At 44.1% G+C, this 10182-nt stretch overlaps 1 protein-coding gene across 1 annotated transcript in view; it reads left to right on the plus strand.

The window, feature by feature from the left end:
* Nucleotides 1-3959, plus strand: part of PPP4R4 (protein phosphatase 4 regulatory subunit 4) — a 79662-nt gene extending 75703 nt beyond the window's left edge. The window contains exon 25 of the transcript XR_014955739.1: nucleotides 3372-3959. The gene's annotated coding sequence lies outside the window, so the exon portion shown is untranslated. The remainder of the gene's footprint in view (nucleotides 1-3371) is intronic.
* Nucleotides 3960-10182: the final 6223 nt, after the last annotated feature.

Here is a 10182-nt window from a genome sequence, read left to right on the forward strand (position 1 = left end):
AACTAGTCTATTGCAAAGCAGAAGCATTCCTCAATTTTCCTGTTGGAATTACTCAAGGCACTTCAAATAATTCATACTTCATTGCATCAGACCTGGAGGGTGACAAACTGGCCTAAAATTGGAAATTTTTCCTTGGAGGCACAGCCCTTATCTAAGAGTTTGTCTGGTAAAGCATCTACCTCAAAGTAGATGACAGCCATGTCATTGGGGTATTCCTGTGGGAGGCAGGAGCTGTGAGTATAAATCCTACCTAGAAAGATATAATTAAGACCTTGCAGCACCAGAACTGAACCATACTATTCTTCTAAGCCTTCCCTATTGTGGTGACCATGAACTCTGCATGCAAGGTGTGAATGTTGCTGCAGATGTTGAATTCTGCAGCTGCAGGGACTCCACTGTGGAATGTGGAGTCCTTAAAAGACAGGAGAAGCAAGAGTAAATGACAAGTTCCTAAAGCACTTGGTCCTTATGATCTTTGCTTTGGTAGCTTTACCTCCAGTGTGTTGCCCAGATCAGAGCTGAGGAACTTCGTCAGAGATGCCCATGGAGGGACAAGGGAGGAAATGATATTGCAGCGTGGTATCGCTATATTTGCTTTTTTGACAGGCTCTAGTCATTAGTGCTGTCACAACCCTGGAAAATCACTCCAAAAAGATATCTGAAGGAAAACCTCTTCCTTCCCAAGCACACAAACATACACAAGCTGAGTCTTTTGGATGATGCCTTCAGATAAACAGCCATCACAAAGCCTCAATTTCATTTTATCTCCATTTTAGCTCCAGGAAAATAATTGCTTTTGAAGATTCACTGTGTGACCCAGACCTCTGTAGCATAACCTGGTATGTGCTCTTTGCTGCCTGTCACTCGTGTGGGCAGGCTCTGATCTGACCAAATTCCACACATGTTCTCTAGAATTCCTCCGCTCACCCCTTTGCTGAAAAAACAGGATTTCACCATTTCCCCAGAGGTGTCCAAAACCCAGTCACTGCATCCTTGGCAAGTGTCTGACAATCAGAAGTATGACAGCCAAGGAAAAAGAGCCAACTGGTTTCATATTCCAAGCAGAATTAAATGTAAAAAACAAACAAACTGCATAAATGATGAAAATTATATTATTAGATTTTTAGTTTTACTTTCATTATCTGAGTAGTTTCTTATAATAAGTGTATTCTAAAATACGACTTTCAGTCACTGCTATTTACTATATTTAAGCAAGACTGATTTTATTTACTGTACTATGCTTGTTAGCTCCTCCAAGCTACTTTATTCTGTAATTTTGGGCTTTCTTTCAAAGAAAAGAAACTTGGCTTTTTGACAGAATAGTCCTTAATAAGTCACAACTAAGAAACTGCCAGGAGCTGTGATGATGACTTGTGTCAGGTATTATTTTCTTCCAGAGAATGGAGTCATCATGACATGAATGAAGAGTTCTTTGTGTCATTTGTGAAAATAAATAACAGTAATAATGTAATATATAAAAAGAACCAGCATATCACTGCTAAGGGCCCCCAAAGATTTACATTTCAAGGTTCAGTAATACCAGTGTGATATAAAGCAGGAAAATGGTATAATGAGAACATGTTTTAAAAATGACATGAACAAAAAGAAAATTATACTGGCATGTACAGGTGTCAATTTTAAAAGCAATCCTCCACCCATATTTTTAAAATTAAATCAATCTGCTTTAGAAGCTGGACTAAGCTGGACTAGTTACTTGCAAATGCCTTTTTTTTTTTTTTTTTTTTTTGTTTAATTAAAAAAGCCCAGATCTTTCCATATAACTTAATTTCTTGTTGGAGCCTTTTTTTTTTTTTTCCACTATCATTACCAGATACTCAGTATTGTGATTTTTGTGGGACAAAAATTCCAGCTGCAAAACTACTGAAGTTCACAAGTTCTTCATTGTAATTAAGAAAATGCTGGTTCCATGTGTCTCGTTTCTAGAAACAGAAAGAAAAAATATTTCCTTCTGCAGATTTCACTGAAGTTAGGCTGTGATTTTACTGCTTGGTCCTGCTTGATTCTTTCAGTGGTTGATGAATATGGGACTGGGGTCACAGGCTGCAGAAATGTTGAGAGTCAGGCTGAGGTTCAGATGCAGCTTGACTTGGAGATGATGGTCATCACTCTCACAGGTTATCTGAAATGAGTTGATGCAGAAGATACTGCAGTTTTAATGCTGCTGCCAATGCAATAGATGCTGCTATTGACAGTAAGCAAACAGGAGACTGCTTGAAGTTTCAACAACTGGCCCAAGTGAACACTTGAATTCTTTTCCCACCTGAAATTGAGGTGTTTTAGCAGGACAATATGGTAGTATTGGTACAGAGTCTGTTACTGGGATATAGAGCTCCTAGATTTTGACTAGAATAGCCCGAGGGTTCTAAACTCGCCACATAAGAGCAGTGCAGATAGGAATCAAGAAAAACTTCCATTACATATAAAAAGAAGATTTGTGCAAGCCAGCAAAATCTGCCCATCACACCTGACATTTTTCACAGGAGGATGTCAACATAAAATGTAGATAGTGTGACACACACCTTTCCAGGGATTCGGCTGAAATCAAATGAAAGAATGGAAGATGCGATAATTCCCCTGCTCCAAATAGTGAAAATAACTGAGAAATTTGTAACTAGGACATGGCTTGTCATAAAATACGCTGGCTTCCTTGAAATTCCATATAAACTGAAATGGGCCTTTGTTCTTGGGGCTCTGAAAGAGACTGCCACACTTTTCTGGTCTTCCCATAATGCCCAGTGTTGTTTACACAGGAATGTCAGAGTGAGTTGTTTCTACTCCTTACAACATTGCACTATGTAAAATTAAAAGATAGATGAGACAGATCCTTGCAATGATTATAAACCCAGGACTGTCTGAGATCATACTCAAAATGTTGATTTTTTTTTTTTTTTTTCACTTTTAGGAAACCTCAATCTTACTTGTTAGTGGTGAGATACTGAATTTCACTTAATAACCTGTTCTTGTACCTTTTGAATATCTAATATGATTTAATGTTAATATTAGGGTGTGTATGAATATTGTTCATATTTCCTGCTTCAGGATGGCTGAAGGATTCAAACTTTTGCAAAGATGCAAACACTTGGTCATATTTCCCAAAAGCCTCATGCAACTATTATTCCAAGAGACGTCACCTTAAAGTCTTGGAGAGAAACCACTGTGGTTAATGCAGTTTGGCAAGCCAGTGTAATATTCACTGCATTACTTTGACGTGGTTTAATGGAATGAGAAGCATGTGTGGCAAAGGAAAATTACCTGGTGACCTTTGCTGTAGCTTGATGCCTGTTCTTAACTGGATAGCTATGAAATAGTGTCCTGCTTTGTAAGATAAGCTTGTATTCTATTTGTTGGAGGTTGGGTAGGTTTATTACCTCTTCCAAGAACGATGGTTTGCTCCGAAGAGGTAATCGTTTGTTAATGGGACATTGACTGACTCACTGCAGGCCTGGTAACGTTACACCATCCCACTGTGAGATGCTCCACCCAGAGGGGGAAGCCAAGCACTCTTTTATGATATAAAGTGGTACCTTCTGGGGAGACAGGGCAGCTCTCTCTCTCTTTGCGGGATTCCCAGAGAAGCAGCTCCTTCGGCAGGATTCCCAGAGAAGCGGCTCCTTTGCCGGGATTCCCAGAGAAGCAGCTCCTTTGGCGGGATTCCCAGTGAAGTGGCCCCTTTGCTGGATTCCCAGAGGAAGACCGGCCCAACTGCCACCAGATCTTCAGAGAAAACTATACCCTTCTAAAGAGCACCACTTCAACTGCAATTCATCAGCCACTGCAAGACGAGCAGCTGTCATTTCAACTGGACTGCTACCAACAGCCCGACTCCTCAGGGTGTCAGGTTGTGGACTTTATCACTAGTTCTGTTTGTACCAATTGCATTTGCCTTTTTAAATTGTTATTTAGTTTCTCCTAGTAAAGAATTGTTACTCCCATTCCCATATCTTTGCCTGAGAGCCTTTTCATTTAAAAATCCTGGTAATTCGGAGGGAGGGAGTTTACCTTCTCCATTGCACAGGAGGCTTTTGCCCTCCTTCACAGACTCCTGTCTTGTCAAACCAAGACAAATAGTGTGGAAAATCTTATATGAAGTCCATTCCTCCTGGCTCTGTCCCATAGGAAACTCATTTCCTATCAGTTTGTCTATTAAGAAAAAAAAAAAAAAATAAACCCCAAAACAAAAGAAGCTTGCTTTAGTGTTTTCATTTGCTACAGTATTATTGCAAACACACAACAGAACTCTGTCGAGCCTTCCTCCTACCATAGCCCCCAATGGAGGCACTCCATGGCTCTTGGCTTTCAGTGCTGTTCACCTGCTTCTCACAGCTGTACCCATTGGGTAGGAGGCTTGGCTGCAGCCCCACTCCCAATTACCACAAAAATCCCCCCCCACCTTTTTGTTTGTTTGTTTGCTTGTTTTTGGTTTTGTTTTTCGGGTTTTTTGGTTTTTTTGTTTTTTTTGTTTTTTTTTAATAAATCGACTATTTCTCTACAGGACTCTTGCAGAAGAAATTGTAAAAATGGTACAAGTATCTCTTTTGTAGATTTCACTAACTCTGGAATGTGTCCATGTACTGACCTTGATTCACTCCTTCAGGACAGGAATTCAGGTAAGAAGGAGTGAACAAATCTTCCATCTCTGACTCCAGTTTTAAGCTCCAGTTAACCTGCTCTTGCTGTGTCTGGTTATAGCAATCAAATTATTAGTAAAAATATTAACTGGGCTTATTTGAATCAGTGTAAATGACTGATCAATACTGTTATAAGAACACAGTAGCTCCAGCAAGAAATTAATATGGGTTTTTTCCCCATGAAGTACACAGGAAATTTACACGGATTATCAATCAAATAGGGAGCATTTGGCAGCTTTCAGAAGGAAGTGAGGTTGGTAACAAAGCTCCTTTCACAGAACATGAGATTGATTTGAGTTGCAGGAATCAGCTTGTGAATTCTTGTTGGCATCATGAACCTGATAGCTTCACTCATACTTCTGATGGAAAGGTGTGCAAACGCTGCACTTTGCACACTTGCTGGAAGCTGTACCAAGGGACTGAGGACTGAAAAAGAAAATAAGTGTGAAGGTTCAGATCTGGAGAGGAGCTAGATTTGCCTGCATGGTGCATTCAGAATTGTGCCCAGTTTTGGGCTTCTGTGTACACAACAGACATGGACTTACCGTGAGCCCAGCCAAGGGCCACAAAGATGATTCAGGGATTAGAGCACCCTCCATATGAAGGAAGGCTGGGACAGCTAGAACTGTTAAAAGAGAGGCTCAGGGGGAATCCATTTGGAAACAATCCTGTGCCATGTGCTCCAGGAAAACCTTGCTTGAGCAGGGGGCAGATGACCCACTGTGATCCCTTCAACCTGACCCTTTCTGTGATTCTGTGATCTTACCAGTGCATCTAAACACCTGATGGAAAGGAATGAAGGCAAGGGAGTCAGACTCTTCTCGGTAGTGCTCAGTAAAAGGGGAACATGGGCACAAGTTAAGCCACATCGAATTCAAACGGAAAACAGGATTTTTTTTTTTTTTAATTGTAAGGGTGGTCAAACAGTGGCAAAGGTTGCCCAGAGAGGTCATGAAACTCCATTTATGGAGATCTTTGAAACCCAGCTGGACACTGTGCTGGGCAATTGGTTCCAAATGACCTTGCTTGAGCAGAGGGGTTGGACTAGATGATATCAAGAGGCTGCTCCAAACTTCAACCATTCTGTGATTCAAAACCTTTATTCAGTTGCTCTTTAAATTCAGCTGGTACATGCCCTGTCATCCTGTGTACATTTGCATCCAACAATCACTTTGCCTCTTTTCTCCTTGCAGTGCTGCCAGTGGAATGCCAGGAGCCCAAAGTGTGCTGCTCCACCCTATGCACGGCATCTCAAAGGTACCTAGTTCCTACCTCTGCTGATGCACACAAGTGCTTCAGTACTCAGAAGCTTCAGAACCTGGGTACAGAAGATCACAAACACATGGTACAATCCCTGTTTTACAAACAGGGATTCTTTTCTTAGCCCAGGGCACTCTTTTGGGGCCCCCAGCATAAGGCACGCAGGGATCCAAGCAAAGCTTCCATGAGAGATGTAGGCAGGTGGATACTGCCCACCCCCTTTTCTTTCCACATGCCCTCAATCCCTGCTGGGACACTCACGCTTCCCATTCCAGCTTGGCTGGAGCTACCGGGTATGATCATCAGTCAATCTGCCCCTACGGGGATGGAATATCCAGAAAATAAAACAACAAAGTGAAAAAACAGATGAACTTTATTCAAATTTAATACTCCAAAAATCTAAAACTATGCGGTGGGAAATCTACATGGGGACAACCTAAGACCTAAACGAACTTGATAATATCTTAGAACTAGAAAGCTAAGAAAAACTTCATCTTGGGAAAAAGGTTTTGGGGAACTTATGGCTATCCTAAGGGGAGCTATAGCTAACAAAGGGGATCCTAACTAAAACCTACACCTAAAAACATACATGCCCCAGCTCTGCTCTGCCAGCCGAGAGGCGAGCTAGAGCTGGGGACCTCAGAGCTGGGGGGAGAAGTGCAGCCGCCTCTTCTTCCACAGTCCCCATTTGGCTGTGGTCTTCTGCCGGCGCCTCTCTGGAGAGCTGAGGCGCAGGCACAGCCGCAGCAGGGCATCGTGCTGCCTCAGCAGCTGCAGCAGCTCCTTGCTGCAGCTGCGTCCCTGGCAGCAGCGCTGCCCTGCGCAGACCGGGGGGCTCTGGCTCTTCTCCTGCAAGACACAGAACGGGGAGAGTGTGGCGATGAGCCATCTGGCCATCACTTGGGACGCCCCAGGAGACACTCTGGCCTGGCCAGGCTGCCCAGGGCTGAGGCTGCAGGGAGAAGAGCTCTGAGCAGCTCAGCTTGGTGTCCCTGGGGCTCAGCCCCCAGCCCTGATTCCCTCCCTGGGCTGCAAGTCCCCCTCTGCCTTGGGGCCTTGGGCAAAGTACTGCCAAGAGGGCCAGGACCCTTGGGATCTGACCAGCTTTTCCCCTCCATGGCGGCTCTCAGGCCTCACCCGACGCAGGCTTGATTCAAGGCCTTCTTTCATGCTTACCCCTGCCCCCATTCCAGCTGCCTGACACCCTTCCCTCACCTCTCCCCACCAGCTCTTCAGCCTGCTGCCGAGGCAGTCCACAATCGCCGTCAGCAGCAGCTGCACGACGGTGGCCACCACGGCCTCTGCCACCACCGGGACCCACCAGGGGGTCGTCTCAGGGCTGGTGGCTGGCTGCTCCCTTTCCTCAGGGAGCGAGGCCACGGTGCCCTTGTCCCCCTCAGGGTAGCTGGAAGGGTTGAGGGGCAGGGCCAGTATGAACAGCACGCAGATGCTCAGAGGCAACCAGGGGCCGTCACCAGCCATGGTGCTGCTGTGGCGGGAGCCGTCACCTCAGCACCACTCTGGCTGTGTCTCCACACTGGCTACTGGGCGTTCTCTGGGCACCGCAGCGACAGGCTGGGGACAGTTCCACGCCACCCTGCCAGCCCCAGAGGCTGTGATGTCACAGAACTGTGGAATCAAGTGCCCTGGGAGGATCCATCCCCAACATGGCAACCCCAGCAGAGCCCTGAGGGCCACGCCCGCTCTTTCCTTGAGCCCTCCCCCAATGGGGACCCCACCACTGCCCCAGGCAGCCTGTTCCCATCTTATTTTGCCCCTCTCTGGGCAAAAGTTCTTCCGACTGTCCAACCCACACGTCCCACGTCCCTGCTCAAAGTCTTTGCTGGCATTTGCTCTCTCATGTCCTTCCCATCTCTGAGAATGCTCAGGCACCGCCTCATGAGAAATTGCCTCTAGGCAGGAGAAGAGGCTTGGCCCATGATTGCTGCTCAACCTTCTGGCCATCCCAAGGGGCTGCTTCTTCTTAATCTTTGATGTCTCTGCCATCTTGGCAGTCGGAGCACCCTGCAGGCCCAGAGACGGCAGTGGTGCTCAGTGAAGCCTTGGTGGCAGCGCCAGCTGGAGCAAGTGGCCCTGGCACAGGAGGGAGCTGGAGCCCTCACACAGAGCCCTGCAGGAAAGAAGGACTGGCCTGGAGCTGCAGGGGGTTCTTGTGGCCCAAATGCAGGAGCCAGCCCTTGGTTCTGTCCTGATAAAACCTAGCAAGTGACCTGAGACCTATACTAAGGGACCAGCTATGTGTGTTCAATAGCAGCTGCTGCTGTTTTCTATGAAATGCATCTACAGAAAGAGTAAGCAGTTGCATGTTGTCTCTGCAGTAGTGGTTCTCCCTGCAGTAGTGGTTATCTCTGTCAAGGAATCCAAAAGTTAAATTATTTCCTCAGGCAGATATATTCAAACCCAAAGCACCACCTACAAAACTAGTCTATTGCAAAGCAGAAGCATTCCTCAATTTTCCTGTTGGAATTACTCAAGGCACTTCAAATAATTCATACTTCATTGCATCAGACCTGGAGGGTGACAAACTGGCCTAAAATTGGAAATTTTTCCTTGGAGGCACAGCCCTTATCTAAGAGTTTGTCTGGTAAAGCATCTACCTCAAAGTAGATGACAGCCATGTCATTGGGGTATTCCTGTGGGAGGCAGGAGCTGTGAGTATAAATCCTACCTAGAAAGATATAATTAAGACCTTGCAGCACCAGAACTGAACCATACTATTCTTCTAAGCCTTCCCTATTGTGGTGACCATGAACTCTGCATGCAAGGTGTGAATGTTGCTGCAGATGTTGAATTCTGCAGCTGCAGGGACTCCACTGTGGAATGTGGAGTCCTTAAAAGACAGGAGAAGCAAGAGTAAATGACAAGTTCCTAAAGCACTTGGTCCTTATGATCTTTGCTTTGGTAGCTTTACCTCCAGTGTGTTGCCCAGATCAGAGCTGAGGAACTTCGTCAGAGATGCCCATGGAGGGACAAGGGAGGAAATGATATTGCAGCGTGGTATCGCTATATTTGCTTTTTTGACAGGCTCTAGTCATTAGTGCTGTCACAACCCTGGAAAATCACTCCAAAAAGATATCTGAAGGAAAACCTCTTCCTTCCCAAGCACACAAACATACACAAGCTGAGTCTTTTGGATGATGCCTTCAGATAAACAGCCATCACAAAGCCTCAATTTCATTTTATCTCCATTTTAGCTCCAGGAAAATAATTGCTTTTGAAGATTCACTGTGTGACCCAGACCTCTGTAGCATAACCTGGTATGTGCTCTTTGCTGCCTGTCACTCGTGTGGGCAGGCTCTGATCTGACCAAATTCCACACATGTTCTCTAGAATTCCTCCGCTCACCCCTTTGCTGAAAAAACAGGATTTCACCATTTCCCCAGAGGTGTCCAAAACCCAGTCACTGCATCCTTGGCAAGTGTCTGACAATCAGAAGTATGACAGCCAAGGAAAAAGAGCCAACTGGTTTCATATTCCAAGCAGAATTAAATGTAAAAAACAAACAAACTGCATAAATGATGAAAATTATATTATTAGATTTTTAGTTTTACTTTCATTATCTGAGTAGTTTCTTATAATAAGTGTATTCTAAAATACGACTTTCAGTCACTGCTATTTACTATATTTAAGCAAGACTGATTTTATTTACTGTACTATGCTTGTTAGCTCCTCCAAGCTACTTTATTCTGTAATTTTGGGCTTTCTTTCAAAGAAAAGAAACTTGGCTTTTTGACAGAATAGTCCTTAATAAGTCACAACTAAGAAACTGCCAGGAGCTGTGATGATGACTTGTGTCAGGTATTATTTTCTTCCAGAGAATGGAGTCATCATGACATGAATGAAGAGTTCTTTGTGTCATTTGTGAAAATAAATAACAGTAATAATGTAATATATAAAAAGAACCAGCATATCACTGCTAAGGGCCCCCAAAGATTTACATTTCAAGGTTCAGTAATACCAGTGTGATATAAAGCAGGAAAATGGTATAATGAGAACATGTTTTAAAAATGACATGAACAAAAAGAAAATTATACTGGCATGTACAGGTGTCAATTTTAAAAGCAATCCTCCACCCATATTTTTAAAATTAAATCAATCTGCTTTAGAAGCTGGACTAAGCTGGACTAGTTACTTGCAAATGCCTTTTTTTTTTTTTTTTTTTTTGTTTAATTAAAAAAGCCCAGATCTTTCCATATAACTTAATTTCTTGTTGGAGCCTTTTTTTTTTTTTCCACTATCATTACCAGATACT

Source organism: Lonchura striata, chromosome 5 (genome assembly GCF_050655825.1).
Source record: "Lonchura striata isolate lonStrDom1 chromosome 5, ASM5065582v1, whole genome shotgun sequence".
In the NCBI taxonomy this organism is placed as follows: domain Eukaryota; kingdom Metazoa; phylum Chordata; class Aves; order Passeriformes; family Estrildidae; genus Lonchura; species Lonchura striata.